We start from the raw sequence: 24,589 nt of genomic DNA, 5'->3' as shown, positions 1-24,589 counted from the left end.
TGCATAAAATAATTACTACTCCCAACATAAGCATAGTCATTCTTATTAATTGTAGTGGGAGCAAATTCAACAAAGTAGCTAGCATTATTATTCTCATCATCAAATATAGGAGGCATAGTATAATCATAATAAACTTTATCCTCCATAGTAGGTGGCACCAAAATACCACTATCATTATAATCATCATAAATGGGAGGCAAAGTATCATCAACGTAAATTTTCTCCTCCATGCTTGGGGGACTAAAAATATCATGCTCATCAAAACCAGCTTCCCCAAGCTTAAATTATTCCATAGCATTAGCAACAATGGTGTTCAAAGCATTCATACTAATAACATTGGCATTATCATGCATATAAAGTTCCATAGGTTTTTTAATTTTCTCTTCAAACACCTCATGTCCTAACTCAAGATAGATACTATAAAGATCTCTAATATTTTTGTTGTTTTCCATTAAGCCTAACTAGTGAAAACAAGAAACAAAAAGATGCAATTGCAGGATCTAAAGGAAATAGCTTCGAGCACTCACACACCGGCAACAGTGCTAAGAAATAGCTTAGTAGTCGGAGGATGTGAATACCTTTTACCTTACCTCCCCGCAACGAGCGCCGGAAAATAGCTTGATGTCTACGCACGCTTCTATTCCTGTAGACAGTGTTGGGCCTCCAAGAGCAGAGGTTTGTAGAACAGCAGCAAGTTTCCCTTAAGTGAATCACCCAAGGTTTATCGAACTCATGGAGGTAGAGGACAAAGATATCCCTCTCAAGCAACCCTGCAATCACGATACAAGAAGTCTCTTGTGTCCCCAACACACCTAATACACTTGTCATATGTATAGGCGCACTAGTTCGGCGAAGAGATAGTGAAATACAAGTAATATGGATGTATATGAGCGGTAATAACAATCTGAATAAAATATGGCAGCGAGTAAACATGCAACAGAACAGTAAATAAACGGAGTTTCGATATTCGGAAACAAGGCCTAGGGATCATACTTTCACTAGTGGACACTCTCAACATTGCAATCATAAAGGAATATAAATAAGCACTTCACTATGCTATTCTGAATTACTCTCTGGCAAGATAACGAACACTAATTCATCATGTAGGCAAACCTTAAAGATGTATTCCCAAGTACTAATAAACACCCCACGCTGTCACTGTGAGCATTCATAGGAGGTATTAACACACCACAATTTCATAGAGACATCCAACTCAAATCATAACCCAGTGAACAAGTATTCTGTGAAATATAGCCTAAGAGACCCACACGGTGCACACACTGTCACCTTTACACACGTGGGACAAGGAGTCTCCGGAGATCACATAAGTAAAATCCACTTGAATAGCATAACGACATCTAGATTACAAAGCTCATCATATGGATCTCAATCATGCAAAGCAACTCATGAGATCATTGTATTGAAGTACATGGGAGAGAGATTAACCACATAGCTACCGGTACAGCCCTTAGCCTCGGGGGAGAACTACTCCCTCCTCATCACGGGAAGCAGCAGCGGCGATGAAGATGGCGGTGGTGTCGATGGAGATGCCTTCCGGGGGCACTTCCCCGTCCCGGCGGCGTGCCGGAACAGAGACTTCTGTCCCCGAATCTTGGCTTCGCGATGGCGGCGGCTCTGGAACTTTTCTCGTATCGTGGCTTATCCGTCTAGGGTTTTCGTGACGGAGACCTTAAGTAGGCGGAAGGGCAGCCTCGCAGGGGCCCTGGTGGGGCCACACCACAGGGGGCGTGCCCCACCCCTTGGTCGCGCCGCCCTGGCGTGTGGGGCCCCGTGGCTCCTCTCTGGCCCTTCTTCGGTGCTCTGGAACCTTCCGGAAAAAATAAGATGCTGGGCGTTGATTTCGTCCAATTCCGAGAATATTTCCTTACTAGGATTTCTGAAACTAAAAACAGCAGAAAACAGGAACTGGCACTTCGGCATCTCGTTAATAGGTTAGTTCCGGAAAATGCATATAAATGATGTAAAGTGTGTATAAAACATATTTGTATCATCATAAAAGAAGCATGGAACATAAGAAATTATAGATACGTTGGAGACGTATCAGAGTGCTACAGAGGTGGATATGCAGAGCATACTGAAACTTGCTAAGAAAGACTTTGGTTTACCGTTTTTCATGGAGGTTCTTATTACTGCTTGCTGGAACATTTGGTTAATCCGAAATGCAAAGGTCTTCAGACAAGAGCAGGAAACTTTTGCTAGGTGGAAAAGTCAGTTTGTGCATGACATGACTCTTTTACAGTACATAATCAAAGCTAAGCACAAGGATAGTCTCTTAATTTGGATTATGTCCCTGCCTTAGTGGCATTTTCCTTTGTGTACATAGGTTTTCTGTTTCTTTTTGCTTTTTCTGTTCCCTTGAACCTATTTTTGTTTTGTTTCTTTATTTATTATAAAGGAAAATTTGATGTGGGGCTTTTTGCCTCACAGTTCTGGGTAAAAAAAAAGAAGTAGGATAGATCAATGGCCAGAAGATCAAGCTACTAGTGCAGCAGGTATAAACCACTAGAAGCCTGAGTAGATCATGCAATATATGCATCTTTAGATTGCATACACATCTGTGGGAAAATAAATGGAATAAAAATCATTCCATCTAACTATCCTTCAACTAGGTTTTCACCTAGGAGGATAGAAAGATGGATTTGTCTCAGTATTGCATAGTGATGCTATGCAAGAATCATCACAGAGAATTAATTCACATATTTTAGTACATGTTCTTATCCAAGTTTTCGCCTCAGCCTTTGCATCATAGGCAGGGCCATATAATCAAGCACACCATCTGTTCTTATCAGTTCCAAATAGAGAGAGAAACAGAGAGGTGACAGCTGAGAGGGGAGCTAGACCACCCAGCTTGAGTTGGTGATCCCTAGTAACACCAGGAGCTCATACCATAATCACAGAAAGATAGTTCAGTAAATACATGGATAAAATCCAGCAAGACATTTGTCCAGAAATTCACCATAGCATCTTACCAGCACTAGTAACACATGTCTTTGATCATAAAGCATATCTACTACACATATGTGATCATATGATCACTGGAAACTCAAAGCAACATAACAATTGCTTGATATATATACTACAGGGGATACATATAACCAAATCAATAAGAAAGCTTGTCTTGTAAAGAGCATATGGGAATTGCTATACCAGATCTCTGAAAGAAGTAAAAACAAATGCACTATTTAAGATAAACCCTATGTGTCTATATTGTCTATATTGAGCCATGTATTAAGCAGGACCTCATCTTCTGTCCATAACCATTATTATCTAAATTCAAACAATAGCCATGAGATTAGTTCAGACCATTTCCAACCTAGTTGTACAAGCAAATCATGCCTGGCACTACAACAAGATGAACCATGGCTCACAGGTCAAAACGCCACCACCTAAAACTAAGATCTTATTATCCTAGAATTAGTAGGAGATCAACCAGGGCATATTTGTGCAGTACCAGACCACATGCACATCATAGACTACAACTAGAAGCTCACCAGAAACAACACCACCACAAGAGCATGTCCAGGCGATCACAATCAATGCCCAATTACTAGATCACAAGGCATATTAGAGGGAGCAGGGCGAAGTTAGCTCACCGTGTTGTAGGGGTTGCAGACGAAGTCGACGCGGGGGTTGCGGTCGCAGACGCCATCCTACCGGCGTCGAGGAGGAAGTAGTCACCACCACCACCACACCGCACCACCAGTACATCAACCACCACCAGCACGACCACGCCGTTAATCACACCACCACCATCACCACATCTCCTGTACCACGATCACAACGGCTAGGGGCCATAGAGGGGGGCGCGGTTGCGTGACAGTGGGAGAGAGTTTAGCAGAGGCAGAAATTGGGGAGGACAGAGAATATCAGGGCGGAGCTATGCCGCTGCCAGCGACGGCAGGCAAGGCTGGCGATGACCGGACCAGTCGGGGGTGAAGCTAGAGTTGGCCGCAGAACTGTGCGCGAGCGCAGAACGACGTCATGGCGGAGGGTGTTGGCGGAGGAGTTCGTGGTGTAGTCGCGTCGACCGACAGTAAGGACAAGAGCGACCAGTGGTGGTCAAATCGACCGGCCACCGCAAGGGTTCCCGGAGTCGTGGGCGGGCGACCTAGGCCAGGGGAAGCAAATCGAACAGGGCAGCTGATAGAGCTCGTCGAGGTGAGCAAAAGCCCCATCACGATGGTGCCTGGGTTGGCCGGAGGCGGCCGGGAAAAGGCGGCGGAGCGACGGCGTCCGTGAGAGCTCGAGTGTGTTGCGTGCGTACGTTCAGTGGGAGAGAGGAGGAGGTGAGAGGTAGCCTGGGTCGGGTTGACCCTGGCCTGGTCACACCGACTCGCCCAGTTGGGCCAGGTCGGGTTCGACCGGTTGGGCTCAGCCCAAGTGACCATTTAGTCATTTTTTCTCTCTTTTGTTTTGTTTGTTTGTTCTAGAATAAATCAAGATATTAAAAAAACTACAAAACTCAATTTTATTTAATAAGGGACTTCCAAAAAAAAATTATCAAGCAAATACCTAATAATACAAAGAGACAAAAATATAAATTTACTTTATTTTAGAAATATCATTTCTTAAAAACCTAAATTTTAAATTCCAAAAAAAATATTTTTCCATAATTATTCAAAACAATATTTTTTTTTTGGAAAATCTTGATTCAACATCAACTTAAGTTCAATTTAATTTTAATCTTTAATCAACAACTATTTCTTTAAAGTTGTATAGAATAATGTGAAACCCTAATTACTCATATATAAAACCATAGTTCCATTATAAAAAAAACCTAATTTCATATCATATGCAACTCTAATTTGCTTTCACCACTAAAACACTAGGATCTTATGAAATGTGACCAAATGAACTTTATTCTTACTCATAGATCCATACTAAGAAATTAATGCATGCTCATGGTTGACTAGCTAGAATTATACACCCAAATACAAGTAAGGTTGTTCATTTGATATGTCATGCCAATAAACCCCAAGTGATCAAATAATACCAAATAGAAGCAAACCCTAACTTGTTACTTTCATATCATCACCATTAATCATCATTCATTAGTATAACACCACTATGATCAACTAAAAACAACAACCATGTGTAATACTTTACCTTATGTGCTAATACTTAACCAAATCATACAAGCCTTAATGCTTATGAACTCAACTATGTAAGATTCCTCTAATATCTACTTGAAAACATTCAATTGAACATAATGGTGAACCCTAATTAACTTGTTAGTTGCATGCCATCCACTATAGGTACCAATACTCAGTACCACACCATTAGGATCAACCTTAAGTAGCGAAACATATGTAGTACTTCACTTTAGATGCTAATGCTAAACTAAACCATGTGACTACTAGATAATTAATGAACCACCTAATTTAGGAACCCATTATTGATTACTTAGTGAAGCAAATGAGAAGGCATAGTCAACCCTAATGGTTAACTCATAGCACCACCTTGATAACCATCTTTTGATATGATACCATATAGTCAACCATAGTAATAACCATGCATAGTAATTTAATTTGATGTCCATGTTTAGCTTAAACATGCCAACACTTGCTGCATATGGACCCATCCTACTTAGCAACCACCTAGTCACTAATTAGTGAATTAAATGAACCTAATAGTGAATCTTAGTAAACCCTAGAAGCATATATCCTAATTGTAATAATTCTTGTTCATTAATAAACATGTTCTTAAAAAGTTATTTTTTTGAAGTAAATAAATAAGTAAACCATATAAGTAAATAGTTCTTATTTGGAATACCTCTTATTTCTTATGTAACATGTTCTTCAAAAGTTATTCTTTTGAAGTATATAAGAATTAATCATCAACCATGCACTATAAGACTTAAAACTGACAACTGCTCTTTACATGCTATGCAACCACTGTTTCTTTTGTGTGTATGATTGTTATGATGTCTTATATCACTTATTTATGATACTAAGATAACCAAACCTTAATAAGAACCTTGTTTATGGAACCACTCTAAAAGTACAACACACCCTAAAGAAATCTTTACAAGTCAACCAATCCTAAGTCATCGGGGTTAGTTTACGCTCAGGGTGATTGCATCTCATACTATGCATTATAGCATCTTTGCCAGTTCTTTAAACATTGTCCTTACCGGACGATGATGGTATTTCAGAATTTGGAGTTATCATGTATCGAAGCTTTTGCCTGCATAATCTTGCAGTCAAGAAAGGAAAGTTCATCTCTTGCTCATGCTATTTGATTATTTTTATCAAACTATATGCAAAGTACTATACTTATCACTCCTGCATTGAAAAACAAAAGATTATTTTTACAATTATGAATATGACTATGTGGTGGACAATGGAACCATGGTATGTGATACATCTCCAACGTATCTATAATTTCTGATGTTCCATGCTAGTTTTATGACAATACTCACATGTTTTATATACACTTTATATCATTTATACGCATTTTCCGGAACTAACCTATTAACAAGATGCCGAAGTGCCGTTCTCGTTTTCTGCTGTTTTTGGTTCCGGAAAGGTCGTTCGGACAACATTCTCGGAATTGGACGAAACAAAGGCCCACGATCTTATATTTCACGGAAGGTTCCAGAAGTCCAAAGGGGATACGAGGAAGGGCAGCAGGGGACCCACACCATATGGCGGCGCGGGTGGCCCCCTGGCCGCGCCAGCCTATGGGGAGGGAGCCCCCTGGCCCCTCCGACTCCGCCTCTTCGCCTATAAAACCCCTCGTGACCTAAAAACCCGACACCAATTGACGAAACTCCAGAAAGACTCCAAGGACACCGCCGCCATCGCGAAACTCCGTTTCGGGGGACAAAAGTCTCTGTTTCGGCACGCCGCCGGGACGGGGAATTGCCCCCGGAGTCATCTCCATCGACACCACCGCCATCTTCATCGCCGTTGCTGTCTCCCATGATGAGGAGGGAGTAGTTCTCCCCGAGGCTGAGGGCTCTACCGGTAGCTATGTGGTTCATCTCTCTCTCCCATGGTGTGATCTTTATGTGATCATGAGCTTTGTATCACTATTAATCTATGTGCTACTCTAGTGATGTTATTAAAGTAGTCTATTCCTCCTCCATGATGTAAAGTTGACGAGTGTGTGCATCATGTAGTACTTGGCGTAGGTTATGATTGTAATCTCTTGTAGATTATGAAGTTAACTATTACTATGATAGTATTGATGCGATCTATTCCCCCTTTCATAGCTATTGTTGACAGTGTGTATGCTATGTTAGTACTCGGTCTAAATTGCAACGGTCTATTATGCACTCTAGAGGTTACTTTAATATGAACTCCGTGAAGTTGTGGAGCTTGTTTACTCCGGCTTGAGGTGTGCTTTTATAGCCTTACACAATGAATGGTGTTTGTTATCCAACAAGAGAGTGTTTGAAGTAGCACAAGAGAAGAAAAGTTATTTATTTATGTGATCATTGTTGAGAGTGTCCACTAGTGAAAGTATGATCCCTAGGCCTTGTTTCTAAGCATTGAAACACCGTTTCCAACAAGTTCTGCTACATGTTCGCTCGCTGCCATTTTGATTTCAGATTGCAATTACTACTTACAATCATCCATATTACTTGTATTTCACTCTCTCTTCGCTGAACTAGTGCACCTATACATCTGACAAGTGTATTAGGTGTGTTGGGGACACAAGAGACTTCTTGTATCTTAATTGCAGGGTTGCTTGAGAGGGATATCTTTGACCTCTACCTCCCTGAGTTCGATAAACCTTGGGTGATTCACTTAAGGGAAACTTGTTCGCTGTTCTACAAACCTCTGCTCTTGGAGGCCCAACACTGTCTACAAGAATAGAAGCGTGCGTAGACATCAAGCTATTTTCTAGCGCCGTTGCCGGGGAGGTAAGGTAAAAGGTATTCACATCCTCCGACTACTAAGCTATTTCCTAGCACTGTTGCCGGTGTGTGAGTGCTCGAAGCTATTTCCTTTAGATCTTGCAATTATATCTTTTTGTTTCTTGTTTTTATTTTCACTAGTTAGGCTTAATGGAAAACAACAAAAAAATTAGAGATCTTTATGAACTTTATATTGAATTAGGACATGATGTGTTTGAAGAGAGAATTAAAAAACCCATGGAATTTTGTTTGCAAAATAGTTGTAGCAATGTTATTAGCATGAACTCTTTGAATACTATTATTGCTAATGCTATGGAAGAATTTAAGCTTGGGGAAGCCGGTTGTGACATTTTTAGTCCCCCAAGTTTTGAGGAGAAAATTTTCTTTGATGATACTTTGCCTCCCATTTATGATGATTATAATGATAGTGGTATTTTGGTGCCACCTACTATGGAGGATAAAGTTTATTATGATTATACCATGCCTGCAATTATGATGATTACAATGATGGTTGTGATAGTTTTACTCCCACTATTACTAATAAAATTGATTATGCTTATGTGGAGAGTAATGATACTTTTATGCATGTGAATAAGAATGCTTTATGTGATAGTTATATTGTTGAGTTTGTTCATGATGCTACTGAAAGTTATTATGAGAGAGGGAAACATGGTTATATGCATCTTAATAATATTAAGTTTCCCCTCTTTATGTTGAGAATCTTGAAATTGCGCTTGTGTTGCCTTTCTATGCTTGTTGCTTTGTGCTTACAGGACTTGTTTATTTACAAGATTCCTTTTCATAGGAAATGGGTTAGGCTTAAATTTGTTTCATACTTGCTTTTTGATGCTCTCTTTGCTTCAACTCTCATCCTTATGTGAGCATCATTAAAATTACTCGAGCCCATCTTAATGGCTATAAAGAAAGCACTTCTTGGGAGATAACCCATGTTTTTATTTTGCTACTGTTTTGTTGTGTCTTAGAAGTTGTTACTACTGTAGCAACCTCTCCTTATCTTTATTTTATTGCATTGTTGTGCCAAGTAAAGTCTTTGATAGTAATGTTGATACTAGATTTGGATTACTGCCTGCAGAATGCATTTCTTGCTGTCACGAATTTGAGTAGACCTCTCTGAAGGTAACTCAGAAAAATCTGCCAGTTTTCGTGTGTGATCCTCAGATATGTACGCAACTTTCATTCAATTTGAGCTTCTTCATCTGAGCATGTTAAGTGCCTCTAAAAAATTCGTCTTTACGGACTGTTCTGTTTTGACAGATTCTGCCTTTTATTTCACATTGCCTCTTTTACTGTGTTGAGTGGATTTCTTTGTTCCATTAACTTTCAGTAGCTTTGTGAAATGTCCAGAAGTGTTAAGAATGATTATGTCACCTCTGAATATGTGGATTTTTGATTATGCACTAACCCTCTAATGAGTTTGTTTTGAGTTTGGTGTGGAGGAAGTTTTCAAGGGTCAAGAGAGGAGGATGATACAATATGATCAAGAAGAGTGAAAAGTCTAAGCTTGGGGATGCCCTCGTGGTTCATCCCTGCATATTTCAAGAAGACTCAAGCATCTAAGCTTGGGGATGCCCAAGGCATCCCCTTCTTCATCGACAACTTATCAGGTCACCTCTAATGAAACTATATTTTTATTCTGTCACATCTTATGTGCTTTACTTGGAGCGTCTGTGTGTTTTTATTTTTGTTTTTGTTTGAATAAAATTGGATCCTAGCATTCCTTGTGTGGGAGAGAGACACGCTCCGCTGTTTCATATGAACACTGGTGTTCTTAGCTTTACTTTTAATGTTCATGGCGAAGGTTGAAACTGCTTCGTTCATTGTTATATTGTTGGAAACAGAAAATGCTTCATGTGGTAATTGGTATATTGTCTTGAATAATTTGATACTTGGCAATTGTTATGCTCAAATAGATCATGTTTAAGCTCTTGCATCATGTACTTTGTACCTATTAATGAAGAACTACCATAGAGCTTGTTGAAATTTGGTTTGCATGATTGGTCTCTCTAAAGTCTAGATATTTTCTGGTGAAGTGTTTGAACAACAAGGAGACAGTGTAGAGTCTTATAATGCTTGCAATATGTTGTTATGTAAGTTTTGTTGTACCGGTTCATACTTGTGTTTGCTTCAAACAACCTTGCTAGCCAAAGCCTTGTACTGAGAGGGAATACTTCTCGTGCAACCAAATCCTTGAGAGAAAAACTATGCCATTTGTGTCCACCATACCTACCTACTATGTGGTATTTCTCTGCCATTCCAAAGTAAATTGCTTGAGTGCTACCTTTAAAATTTCATTCCTTGTCTTTGCAATATATAGCTCATGGGAAAATAGCCTTAAAAACTATTGTGGTAAAGAATATGTAGCTTATGTATCTTATTTCTTATAAGTTGCTTGTTGAGCGGTAACCATGTTTCGGGGACGCCATCAACTATTACACCTTTGTTGAATATCATGTGAGTTGCTATGCATGTTCGTCTTGTCTAAAGTAAGGGTGATTTATCATGATCAAATGGTTTGAGTATGCATATTGTTAGAGAAGAACATTGGGCCGCTAACTAAAGCCATGAATCATGGTGGAAGTTTTAGTTTGGACATTAATCCTCAATCTCTTATGAGAATATTATCTGTTGTTGAATGCTTATGCATTAAAGAGGAGTCCATTATCTCTTTTCTATGTTGTCCCGGTATGGATGTCCTTAGTTGAGATCTATCAAAAACGAGAAATCAAATGCGATTTATCTCCTTGGACCTTTGTACATGCGGCATAGAGGTACCCCTTTGTGACACTTGGTTGAAACATATGTTATGCAATGATAATGCATGTAAATCCAAGCTAATTAGGACAAGGTGCGAGCACTATTGGTATTCTATGCATGAGGCTTGCAACTTATAGGATGTCTTATGCATAACACATATGAATTATTACTACCGTTGACAAAATTGTTTCTATGTTTTCAAAATAAAAAGCTCTAGCACAAAAATAGTAATCCATGCTTCCCTCTGCGAAGGGCCCTTTCTTTTACTTTATGTTGAGTCAGTTTACCTACTTCCTTCTATCTTAGAAGCAAACACTTGTGTCAACTGTGTGCATTGATTCCTACATATTTTCTTATTTGCATTCATCATATTACTTTGTGTTGACAATCATCCATGAGATATACATGTTGAAGTTGAAAGCAACCACTGAAACTTATATCTTCCTTTGTGTTGCCTCAAAACTTTCTACTAAGAATTTATTGCTTTATGAGTTAACTCCTATGCAAGACTTATTGATGCTTGTCTTGAAAGTACTATTCATGAAAAGTATTTGCTATATGATTCAGTTGTTTAGTCATTATCTTTACCATTGCTTTGAATCACTTCATTCATCTCATATGCTTTACAATAGTATTGATCAAGATTATGATAACATGTCACTTCAGAAATTATCCTTGTTATCGTTTACCTACTCGAGGGCGAGTAGGAACTAAGCTTGGGGATGCTTGATACGTCTCCAATGTATCTATAATTTCTGATGTTCCATGCTAGTTTTATGACAATACTCACATGTTTATATACACTTTATATCATTTATACGCATTTTCCGGAACTAACCTATTAACAAGATGCCGAAGTGCCAGTTCCTGTTTTCTGCTGTTTTTGGTTCCAGAAAGTCGGGCAACATTCTCGGAATTGGACGAAACAAAGGCCCACGATCTTATATTTCACGGAAGGTTCCAGAAGTCCAAAGGGGATACGAGGAAGGGCAGCAGGGGACCCACACCATATGGTGGCGCGGGTGGCCCCCTGGCCGCGCCAGCCTATGGGGAGGGAGCCCCCTGGCCCCTCAGACTCCGCCTCTTCGCCTATAAAACCCCTCATGACCTAAAAACCCGACACCAATTGACGAAACTCCAGAAAGACTCCAGGGACGCCGCCGCCATCGCGAAACTCCGTTTCGGGGGACAGAAGTCTCTGTTTCGGCACGCCGCCGGGACGGGGAATTGCCCCCAGAGTCATCTCCATCGACACCACCGCCATCTTCATCGCCGTTGATGTCTCCCATGATGAGGAGGGAGTAGTTCTCCCCCGAGGCTGAGGGCTCTACCGGTAGCTATGTGGTTCATCTCTCTCCCATGGTGTGATCTTTATGTGATCATGAGCTTTGTATCACTATTAATCTATGTGCTACTCTAGTGATGTTATTAAAGTAGTCTATTCCTCCTCCATGATGTAAAGTTGACGAGTGTGTGCATCATGTAGTACTTGGCGTAGGTTATGATTGTAATCTCTTGTAGATTATGAAGTTAACTATTACTATGATAGTATTGATGCGATCTATTCCCCCTTTCATAGCTATTGTTGACGAGTGTGTATGCTATGTTAGTACTCGGTCTAAATTGCAACGGTCTATTATGCACTCTAGAGGTTACTTTAATATGAACTCCGTGAAGTTGTGGAGCTTGTTTACTCCGGCTTGAGGTGTGCTTTTATAGCCGTACACAATGAATGGTGTTTGTTATCCAACAAGAAAGTGTTTGAAGTAGCACAAGAGAAGAGAAGTTATTTATTTATGTGATCATTGTTGAGAGTGTCCACTAGTGAAAGTATGATCCCTAGGCCTTGTTTCTAAGCATTGAAACACCGTTTCCAACAAGTTCTGCTACATGTTCGCTCGCTGCCATTTTTATTTCAGATTGCAATTACTACTTACAATCATCCATATTACTTGTATTTCACTCTCTCTTCGCCGAACTAGTGCACCTATACATCTGACAAGTGTATTAGGTGTGTTGGGGACACAAGAGACTTCTTGTATCTTAATTGCAGGGTTGCTTGAGAGGGATATCTTTGACCTCTACCTCCCTGAGTTCGATAAACCTTGGTTGATTCACTTAAGGGAAACTTGCTGCTGTTCTACAAACCTCTGCTCTTGGAGGCCCAATACTGTCTACAGGAATAGAAGCGTGCGTAGACATCAGTATGTGTTGATGGTGGAGGTTCCATTGCAAGGGTATTACTCATCTAAGACTAATCACCAATGTCGTCTAGTGATTCTAGCACCGTACATGTCGCGTTAACCATGAGATCTATAATGGCTCTAGGGAAGTCAGTTGTATCTTTTTTCCTTCTGCATATCAACGGACTTGATAGAGCCTGGCTGGGTGTTGCGAGAACAATGCAGCGGTTGGGAAATCCCTTAAATCCCCATCCTTGAGGATGAGTGCGCTCTACCGTCTATGATGGATTATCCATAGTACATCGTGGGTAAAGCCATATTATCGGGAGAAGTATACCGTGGATGTGCAGATGGACAAAAGGGTGGGTATGCAGGGTCGCGGAGAAGGCAGTGATTGGCTTGGTTCTTACACCTGGCCTCACACCAAGGAAGTGTGGACGGGAAAGATATCACCCGGTTGGCAACAAGGATAAGTTCTCTTATGGGAAAAGTAACGCACCTCTGCAAAGTGTTTCAAATTGTGGCTTGTCACTCTCTGTTCCGGGAAGGAAACTACGAACGTGGCAGAAAAGGAACTCCATGAAGTTCTGGTCAACCTGTGAAGACTGACGGGCATCAGAATAAAATCAACCTTTAAGAAATGATTACGAAAACTTGCATTCGCCTATGACTTTCTGGTCTATAGTTGTAGCTACTGCATGATACACCTATTTCCTATAATGAACTTGCTGAGTACGCTCGTACTCATTCCCTAATCCTAGCACCTAAGTAGCTAGAGTTCTATAGCAAGCCAAGTAGCTCTAGATCTAGAGTTGCTAATGAGTTAGACTACGAGTCGTTCTTTTGGAGCTTGATTTGAAGTTTTACCTCACTGTAAAGTAGGAGGATGTGTTGATATTCTGTAAACAGTTCGTGTATCCTTCTATAGACATGCCTTGGACTCGCATATGTTTCTGTTGTACCACTCTGAGGGATGTAATACGAGTGGAATGGTGTTTCACTTATGTTATGTCAACGACTTGCGTACTAAACTATGCAGTGGTATGCTGGGTCACTACAGCGAGGCCCTGCGTAGAGAAGGGCCAGGGTAGGTTTCTCCCCAAAGCATGTTCTTTGTTGATCTCATGGATCCGGCTGAAAGGCCTTTGAAGGGCACGGCCGTGAATTTCTTCCCGGCCGGCTGCGCCCTTTTCGACTTGCACCGTTTGACTGTCTTCGAGCCGGCGGTCCGACTTGTATGGCAAATGTTTTTTGCGTGAAGTGTTGGAGAAGTTTCCAGCTGCGTGGAGGATGTGCTGGCTTGTTCCCGAGTAACGTGGCCGGCTTGGACTTGTGGACTTCGAATTCAGCACCACCTCGGGGCCCGTGCCTGACGCGACCGGCTCCTGCCAGATTCCCTGGGCCAGGCCCAGTGTCCGTTCAAATCACTGCCGGCCCAGGATCTTCTGTGGCCGTGGCTAACGTGGCTCCGCGAAATCCGCCGGCTGCCGAGCGGTTACCCGAATCTTACGGGTGTTATGGAGATTGTGGGCGCAGTTAATCCCACATCACCGCCCACTGTCCCCACTAGCCTGCCGAGGATATTCATGTATGAGTGTTAGTACAACTTTGCTATGTTTAATGCTTGTTGAGGGCCCGAGTGACATGATTTCAGTACTGAACTTTTATTGCCCCATCATATATATATATATATATAGAGAGAGAGAAACTCTATTAGATACCCTGGGTGTAGAATAAGTAATTCTGCCCCCGGACCAAACGACCCAGCCAGTCGGTCGGTTGGCTGACTTGGGTCTAGCCACTCTCGGTCGACGTAATTTCTTTTCCCTTTCTATTTTTTTTTTGGCGGTTTCTTTCCCTAATCGTGGGGTGAGCTATCCACTCCCCGCTGCTTCTCGACCTATTCCAATCGGGAGAGAAAGCGTCGAGCGGTTCTGAAGGCGAGCGGCAGGAGCTTTCGATGGCGATCGTGCGGCATCTGAGGGTATTCTCGTCGGCCGGCGGCAGGATCGTGGGATGGAGGCGGCGCTGATAGAGGCTTCACGACGGAGTCTTCGGATGTCGCGGGTGCGGCCTCGTTGGCCGGCGGCAACATCAAGGCAGTCGCCGTTGCGCGAGGCTTTGCGGCATGGTGGGTGATCTACACCCCGGCAAGTGGCCGATGCGGGGGCTCCATGGCGTGGTGGGTGGCCTGCAACGCGGCGAGTTGACCCAACCTCCAGATCCGTCGAAATTATCTGGCCTGGTGGGTGGTCGCCGCGGCCTGCGTCCTGCGGGCGGCGTTGCGTGCGTATTTGGTATCCTGGTTCCGTCCGCTCGTGGACGTCAAGGTATAATATGGAACACTCTCCTGAATCAGCAACTTATGTCATGTTCTTGTGGAGACAGTCAACGTTAGCTCAACTTAGCTGGTAATTTGTTTCCCTCTCTTGAATAGATTACAGAACCACCGTAATGATAGCTTTTGTCGATAGATACGGTAATCCAGAAACTCTTTGATGATATCCAGTCTTGATAAGATTTACCGAAACTACTTCAGTTGAGCAATAGCAGAACTGATTTTGATTTTTGGGTATGCAATATACAGCTTTGAAACTTCAAGCAATTCTGAGTTTGAAAAAAATGATTATTCTTGCATCAAGCCACAATGTCTCCATAGGTCAATGCTATTATACTCCGCGTCATCTTTTTTTTCAGCAACTCGCTCCATACACACATTGCACAAACAGATGAACACACCTCGAATTACATTTATTCCAGCACAGCAGATGGTAATTATGACAGTGTAATAATTTATCTTTATACATGTTCAACCGAAAAATCACCTTTGCAAGAAAAATAAATTTAGGTAGATACTGTGTGTACTGTGTAGTGGTGGTCTGGATTCATTCGTATGTTTCCGTTGAAAGCATCCACATATATACAAATATTTATTCTACATCTTTTCTTATTGTAATTGATATACCTTTCCGAGTTTCAGTGGATCACTCACTTGTAATATTGTTTTTTGGGGAATATTTAAACTTGTGTTTGCCCGGTCTCTAGATAGTTTCAAAAGGTCACAGAAATTCTTATCCTTAGAGACATGGTCTGTGTAGTTGTCTTAGAATTGCTACCCTGGTTTTTGGTCCAATTTAGATCTAATCCTCCATTGTTTTTCCAGGAATAATGTGTATGGGAAGTGCTGATCTGGCAGGTCCTTTTATAAGGATTTAGCTAATTTGTTGCATGTTCGTATTATAGTGACACTCTTTGACTGCAATTTTTTTGTCATGTAACCTTTTGGTTTTGTTCTTTCATAGATGTTATTTAAGTGCGGACTAGCTATTTGGTACCTATCATCAGTTAATCGAGTCCAAAGTTTGCTATTGATTTGTATTGGCCTAGCTCAAACACAAAATTTTATTTTATTTTTTCCATTTGCGGTATCTGCTCCTTCCATGGAGGTCCAGTGTTCTACTGCCTGGCGATTGCGGCAAGCAGCTGCAGGTGGGATTTCGGGGGCTGGCTAGTGGCTAAAGCTGGGGATTACGGCAGAGGTGAGCAGTTGTAGCTGGAGATCGCGGCGGGCGGCAACCGGCAAGTGGCTGCAGCTGGGGTTCGTGGCAACGAGTGAGCGGCGACAGCTGGGGATATGGCGGGCTTGAGGCTTGGTGAGCGACAGACGGTGTTGGTACCTACTCAAGTGGTAGCGCTGTTGTGGACTCCGCGGCGTGAGGAGCTAATATAGCGTGGCGTCGGGACGCTGGGCGTTTGGTGGCTGTGGGCGGCTCTGGGTTGCATCGGTATCGTGGTGAGCAGGGGCAGCCCCAGCACTGCCGTGGGCATAGCACGCAGGTGGGCTTCGACCTGAAGGTACAGTGTGGCGATTAATCTTTTCTTTTTTCCATCGTGCATCATTATGTTGTTTATTTGTTATATTTTAGTTAGATTCCGTCCCCAATCGGAGAGGTGGATCCACTGATTACCCCGGACTCCAACATTCTGGCCCTGGCTCCAACAACTGTGAGGAAGAGTGGCATTGCAACGTTTTAGATTTACTGTAGGCAGTTACAATTTGGGTTGCTTTTTTGCTGAATTTGTTTGGAGCGCAAAGAATTGAGGCTGCAAGTAGATGTTCAGCTCTAGTTCTTGTTTTAATTATCAATGCTAATTAGAGGCCGCTTAAATTAGCTAGTCTGCATTTTCTTTCACAATATGCAAGAAACAACTGCTGTACATTATGCTCATGTGCATCATTTATTCAAGATCATAAGATTTTCCATTAATTGATTACTTATTTAGTTGTACTGCTCATAGCAGATTTCGGTATTTATCTACTTTTTCAAACTTAAGCTTGGATTTTGCCATATTGTTATGTTGCGCACTAAACAAACCACCATGTTAATTCCATTGTAGATTAGGTTGATTTAGGATGAGACTGTGAGATTGAATTTCATCGTGTTTCATTTCCCAGATCCTCAGCAAACTATTTTGAGTACATATCAAATGTAACCCATTTATTAAAGCATTTTCTTTATTCCTAATGCCACTGAAAAAAAACTTTAGCGCAACTTTGGAGAATGGGGATATGTTAGTTTTCTTACTTGTCATTTTGTGACACATGAAGCCATACTGGTTATTATTAGATGGTGTCATATTAGGCAGACATGCCACCGTGCCATTAATTCTTATGTTGCATGATTATATGGGCATGTCAAGGCATGCAGATAATTCTTACCTTGGGCCAACAGGCGATGTGGGTACATAGTTCTTATGTTCCAATTTTTATGGCACCATAGACCATGCATGTACATGGCGCAATCTTATGTTCCATTTTTTATGGCACGCTAGACCATGCATGCCAATATTCTTACATGGCGCAATCTTATGTTCCGTAATTTACCGTTTGTATTTGGCCCACCGGATGCTTCGTATCTTTCCTTCTGTTGAACATTAAAGTTTAAATGAGTTCCATTTTGTGCAGCTGCTGATGTGAAACAAGTCGGTCGTGGACAAGTGATATGAAGTTAACATGGATGGCATTATATAGTTTCTTTTGTCCAGATTTAACATGGCTCATGTGTGAGCAAGTATCACTAATTTGAATTTCGTACACACTATTCATTCCATGTAAATCACTGAGTTTTTAAGTACCATTGACTTTGAATGCATGGTAGCATTTGGCTTTGGCGTGATTTTGTCACACATTCAGCCTTCTTACAGCACGATATGCGTGTGTAATTACGCTGACAAATTTTTCCAGTGAATCTATGTTGTCATCTCAGAACATGCCATAAAAAACGCTGGGGTGCAGCTGGATGTCGCACATGGAATGAATAGTGGGCTCGTTCATGTTTTACACTTTTACGTTGTTCTCGGGATTACTTATGTCAGCGGTCAAAATTCTTGCATCATTTGCATGTGAACTGAGTCGGGTGGTGGGCTCATAATTAGTTTCTTACGTCGCATGCAAACTTCTTACGTCGCATTTTGAGTTGCACGGGCGGGTGAACCAACCAACCATCGCATGCGACATAACTTTACATCGCTTTAGCGTGCGGGCTAGTGGGGTGGTGCGGAGACGCGCAGCCTGGCGCGGTTCGGCTGGAAGTCTGGCGGGGTGCAGAATAATATTCTGCCCCCAGGGAGTCAAATAGCGCGCCTCTCTCTCTCTATATATATATATATATATATATATATATATATATATATATATATATATATATATATATATATATATATATATGGAAAATAGTGGGCTACCATGGGGTGTAGCTATGCACCCCCATCCAACCATTGAATCAAACTATAGAGTAATTTTAACCCTACATCTAAACTGACGGCGTTACCATCCATCCCCGCGCACCACCTACCTGCCGAGCGCTCTCCACCTTGTCCCTATCCTCTCTCTCTCCTTATCCCATCTCTCCCACTCTCTCATTTTCAATTCGTCCCCACACCACGCACCGCCCACCCTAGCTCCATCCAGGGCGCAGCCGCTCAGCCCTGCTCCCTACACAGTTCGGCGGCCAGAGGGCGCCCACCCGTGAGTCGGCCTCTCCATCTCCGTCACCGGCGCATGTGCATCTTCGTGAGCACCACGAACGAGCCGACTGGCCACGAACATCGGGAGTTCTCCAGCACCAGCGCCCGTGCACCGGTGCATCGGCGGCTGCCAATCCAACCGCGTCTGGCTTGGTGGCCAGCAGCGGCGTGGATAGAGCAGGGCCGGGTGGGATTTGCGGATATTTTTCTGATCTGGATTTTGCGGATTTCTCTTGGTGATTCCTTTTTTTTGTTGCCCGAAACTGGATGAGTCTATCTCTTTTGCTCATCGCGTGGGTCTCACCACGCTGGGGCAGAGGCAAGAAGAGGACGCGGCTGTACCGGGCGTCTGCGATTAGAGCGAGGTCGTCCGTGTTTTTTTTTCTCGATTTGGATTTGCGTCACCCCCTTCTTCCGATCTTGATTTTCCTATGTTCCTAATCCAGATTTCATGACGATTTTCTGTACATAACATGGTGTTCCTCGATTCAGATCCCATGTTCATTGAAATAAATGGTAGACATTTTGATCAGGATTTGCTTTACCGCGTGCTCCAGAACCCATGTTAATCTAAGTTTAGTTTACAGAATACATGGAGTGCTGTTTTTTTTGTTGGTTGATTTTCCCGATTTTTTTGGGTACGATCTTATCCCCGCAAGTCGGGATGCACAGGCTGTGCACGGCCAAATTGATGGTTCGGGGCGGTTGACTCTGTGGCGAGCTGCTCCGGTGCCGCGTCGATTCGGTGAAGCGGCGAGCTGCTCCGAGCTGTTGTGGCTGCGCACGGCCGTCGGGAAGCTCGAGTTCATGGTTTGAGGGAATCAGCCCTGTCGTTCTTTTTTCTTAATTTATTTTGTTTTACTTTTTCTTTTCGATCTGGACTGTTCACGTTTGGAGGGAATCAGGTCTATTTAGATTTTAATCTGTGGCCATGGTGCGCCCCCCGCAAGATCTTCGCGCGCGGTGAGGGATGCCGCTAGCGGGATCACGGCAAGGAGACCAAGCTGCACCCATCATTTCTTACTACCTTTTCCATTATCTCTCCGTGTCATTTTCTCACCAGAAACTATACCATTTTCTCTCTGTAATTGATAAGATCTAGCTCTTTTGCTTTCGTTTCTGTTGTTGTACTAAGAAAAACGAGCTCCACCATGGTAGAATTAATGTTTGGTTATTTCTTGATTAGCGTGAATGGTGTTGGATAATTAGGCACAATTTCCATGATTAATTCCAGAATATTAAGCATGACGACAGTAACTACTAACATGTGAAACTCGAACATACTAGATGTAGTGATCAACATGAACAGTAGCATAGCAAACAGTACAACATCCATTGCTAAATAGATCGAGATATGTCGCACGTACCGATCCGGTGGAGGTGGCGGTAGAAGTGTAGCAGATGAAGTCACGGCAGTAACGTTATTGATGACAATGTTGTTCATGATATGTTGAAGTACACGGCGTTGAAAACGACGGTAGGCAGCACCGCCCGACTTGGATGGAAGACGACCCGTGATGAAGAACTTGAGCAGTCGCGTAGAGCGCTTCCCAAAATCCTAATTCGCCCTCTCCCGTACGGGATCGCAAGGACGAGCGGTTCCGGAGACCTGCTCTCCCGTTCGCCGATGCACGTCGGCTCGCGGGATGGAGTAGGCTACGATGGCGGCTCAAGCAGAGAGAGGTGGAAACCCTAACTCGTGTATTGGATGTGTTTTTGCGGTAGCCGTGGCCCACGTCGCACGAACGTTTTGAGTCGGTTACAGATAGCCCACGATCCGGGAGCGACCCGAACCGACTAACTGCGACGCGTCCGTCTAGGACTCTGTTGCGGCGCGTGTCGTGACGTGACGTGACGTGTCGAGTCGAGTCGAGTCGAGTCGAGACGAGACGAGCGAGGAGGAGGAGGAGCGCGCGTGTAGCACTCCTATTCTCACTCACTTACTAGTGGTGGAACAACCCACCTTATAAGGTGGTCTAACTTCCTCCCAACTTTCCATGTGGGACTAAACTTCCCACTTGCCACTCGCAGTGTAGCTGCCACCAGCTTCGCGCAAACTCACAAGGCTGCCACTATGTGGGCTTTGAGATTTATAGGAAAAACTGAAATCTAATTTGGGCCACTAAAAATGGGCCCAATATTTCAACAAATGGCTGTCGTGCGGATCTCGGGCCGGATCAGAGCCGAGAAGAGGACGCGGACATCCTGGGTGTCCAGGGAGATCCAGCAGGTAGCGCCTGGACGGGGCTTGCCTGTCGCCCTACATCTCGAGCGCCGGCCTGGCGTCCCGCACACTGCCGACCCTGCATTATGCACGCCGACGGACTGGCATCCTATGTGACGCGGCCGGCGAGCTCCCTCCAAGCCATGCTACTTCCTCCAACCGGTGTATTGTTGCTGCTATTGATTTGTGGCTTGCGTTTCATGGAGCTTGAGCTTCTTTTATTTTCCTCCTGCTTTGCCCTGGTGATAGAATTCCTCTTAGTTTTTTATCTTTAATCTGCATTCTTTTCTGATCTACTCTTTGACAATTCTGTATATTTTTTAGCTAGCCTGATGGATTTTGTCACTACAAAAAATGCCAGGATTTGCATATCTATGTGATGATTTTCATCGATTCTGCAAGTTCTTTTTCTAGAACCTCGCTGAGAGGCAGATCCTTTTGGTGTTCGTATTCTATTGAGATCCAAACGAATCTAGTCTAGAGCAACATCTTGTCAATATTTGTGTTCTTGTACATGAATTCGTTTTATCTCTCGTCGTGGTGGGCGGGGCGGAGGAGCTTGTGCCACCGTGGAAGACAAAAGGAGGGGCTCGGCTGAGCTTGATGGTCTCCATGGTTTTAATGACGATTAGGTTATAGGTTGCATGATTTTCCTTAAGCAATTTTTTTGTTCAGATTGGTAAAAACGTTTGAACAAAGGTATAGTTCATTTTTTCTGTAGAGTTCACAAGTTTTCAGATTCAAAACTGTCAACTAATTTGTGATTGCCATCTAAAGTTTCTGGGCACACATTTAGTCAGAGGCGGAGTCGAGAAAAGACCATCATTAGAGGATTTTTTTTAACAATCCGGATTTGAGTCAGCTCCTTTTTCTTCGATCATAACCGTTCCAGAGAGTTGAGTCGATGTTGATAATTTTTGTACTTGGGGTGTTCCTGATTTAGATCCATGTTCATTCAAATAAATTGTAAACTTTATGATGGAAAAAATATGTTAATTATCCTGTAATGTTTTTTTTTATCCAGGTCCCATGTACATTCAACGTTGGAACTTCTTCGCTAATTACACCCTTAATTAACTAGTATCCTAATTTTCTCCCCTCTTAAATTTCTCTCCCTAATTACTCATCGCAAGGTTGGAACGGCAGGGATGAAAGTTGTTTTCTCTACTATTAATTAATTAATTAGATCAAGTATTAATGAAGTAGCCTAGTGTAATTTTTACATCAAAACAGAAAAGATAACATGGAGCTCTGCACCGCGAGGCCCTGATTTGGCCTCCCGTTCTAGTTTTTCTTTTTTCTACTTCTTTTTTTGTACCCTTTTTTTATTTTCTACCTGTAGTATTAGTACGTATGATACATTTTTCCGAATGATAATTAATTTAATCATTGATGATGGAACTTAACAAACAAGTAGTTTTTTGTTTGAATCTTTGAATGAACCGTGAATCATGCATCCAGGGGTATATATGATGCCCCCCCACGGGGGCCTCACAGCGATCCACGATGGAAACTTGGCGGGGGGCCAGCTCGAGCCGTTCGATCTGCAAACCAGCCCCGCGTCCATCCGGGCCATTCATCTGTAGAACAAAACCGAAGACGACGAAAACCTAGCCCAAAGGCCCAATCCCCTCGCTTCCTCCTCCCCAATCGGCTGGTCTCCTCCTCCCCCAATCGCACCTCCTCCCGTCGCCGCCGCCCCCGCCCCCGCCTCCACATCGATCCCAACCGCGTATCCTCCCGTCGCTGCTACCGCCGACGAAGGTCGTCGACCCAGACCGCGCCCCATCCCCGTCGTGTGTGCTTCGTGATCTTCTCCATCGAGACATCAAGCGAGGAGGTCGAGGAGGAAGCCCTCCATGGTGCCGCTGGTGCCCTCCATGGGCCGCCGCTTCTGGAGACGATGGCGAGGTTTGGCAGCACGGGGCACTTCGTGCCTCCCCCGAGCTGCTCGGCGTGGAGTCTGCGGCCGAGCCCCTCTTCATCATCCTCTTGCTTGAGGCGGCCAAGGTCGTCCTCGTCCTCCTCCTCGACAACCACGATGGGGGCAAGGTCGTCCTCAACAGACGACATCCTTGACAACCGAAAGATGAACAAACAAAAGAAGATTAGAAGACAACCTGAAGATTGGCCTGCCAGATCCTCACCACCGATTACTATTCTCATCCAACCGTGACCTCACCAAGCTAGCCTTCTCCGTTCCTTCCTCTCTCTCACACTCTCTCTCACATGCCTCACATCTGACCAAGACATAGGTAAGTTTCTGCTCTTGTTTTATTTGTTCATCTTCAGGTCAGAAATTAGAATAGTTCATGCACCTGTTTCTTTAATAGGGTTGACCAGTTTCTTGAATACGTTTTGAAGGTGAGGACATGAGTAAACCAACAACGAAGGGTGCCAGTATCCTTATGTTGCCGCATATCAGAGACGATGACCTGGAAGGAAGGGAATTGGACATGGCATCTCGATTCTTTGCATACTATTTTATGAAGAATTGTACTAATAAGATCTGATCATCTAATGTTTTTGTTGAAAGGTGTAGACGGGAAATATGCCAGCAACAATCAAGGCATGGGATAGGAGTGAAGAAAGTGAAGAAATATATAAGCCTACCCATTCTGAACAGAACTTGGCACAGGACATTTTTTTGATCAGAGAAAATATTCTCCTTTATCAAAGGTCTGTGGTGGTATTTTGAATGTAACCGACTTACTTCTGAGTTCATATTATTTGGAAAACTTCTGAATGCTTATTTTATCAACTAAATAGGAGGTTGGAAATATCATATTTAGAATTTAGCAGACCATATTGACGGTTAACAGTGTAAAATTCTTATGCTGGTATTTGTTTGCATGTGCTATCAGTTATCCCCTTTTCAAATTTATTTTATTAGTTGGGTTTACACTTCCTATCCTTTTAACATACACATGTCATATCGTGATATATCTACCAATGCTTCATATCTATTGTTATGTTTTTTCATTCTTATAATCCATATTTACTGCATGCCTGTGTGGTTACAGTGTGCCCATATGTTCAAACTAGAGGACCAACCTAGTGGTTACAGTGTGCCGCAGCTGTTGAGATGGAGACGAGGACTAGGTTCCAACGGTGTGAAGCAGAACCATTTCCCTAAGGTCTTCCATCAAACTGAAGCCTGCATATATTGGCTTGAAGATCAACGACACTTGATTGGTAGTTAGTTTCCATGAGAGGTGCTTTATTTAGAATTAGTAAATAATACTATTTTCTATATAGCATTTCTGCCTACTATCTAAAACTGAGCACCTCTTTTGTAGTGAATGATTTTCATGGTGTCCATCCGCTGGCATGCTACGCCTCCCAGTGTAGCCTTCTCGCTGATTTAGACCCAGCTGTCGCATCGCAATTCTTGGTGTTGTCACCACACAAGGTTTGTTTCTCTGTCACTCATGATCTGCGGCGGTGCCTCGCAAGATAAACGGCTGTTGTATAAAGATCTTCAGTTCCTAAATT

The 24,589-nt window shown here is 42.9% G+C and overlaps 2 long non-coding RNA genes across 2 annotated transcripts; both read left to right on the top strand.

Annotated features, from left to right (window-relative positions):
• Positions 1 to 16,343: 16,343 nt before the first annotated feature.
• Positions 16,344 to 18,013, top strand: LOC124683252. Its single transcript, XR_006996609.1, has 2 exons — positions 16,344 to 16,698; positions 17,810 to 18,013. It is a non-coding gene; the product is annotated as an uncharacterized LOC124683252 (long non-coding RNA).
• A 4,998-nt stretch (positions 18,014 to 23,011) lies between these two features.
• On the top strand, positions 23,012 to 24,505 carry LOC124683251. Its single transcript, XR_006996608.1, has 4 exons — positions 23,012 to 23,349; positions 23,459 to 23,773; positions 24,118 to 24,309; positions 24,394 to 24,505. It is a non-coding gene; the product is annotated as an uncharacterized LOC124683251 (long non-coding RNA).
• Positions 24,506 to 24,589: the final 84 nt, after the last annotated feature.

This window comes from Lolium rigidum, chromosome 1 (assembly GCF_022539505.1).
Source record: "Lolium rigidum isolate FL_2022 chromosome 1, APGP_CSIRO_Lrig_0.1, whole genome shotgun sequence".
In the NCBI taxonomy this organism is placed as follows: Eukaryota; Viridiplantae; Streptophyta; class Magnoliopsida; order Poales; family Poaceae; genus Lolium; species Lolium rigidum.
Note: the sequence above shows the minus strand (reverse complement) of the source record. Positions and strands in the feature narration are given on the sequence as shown.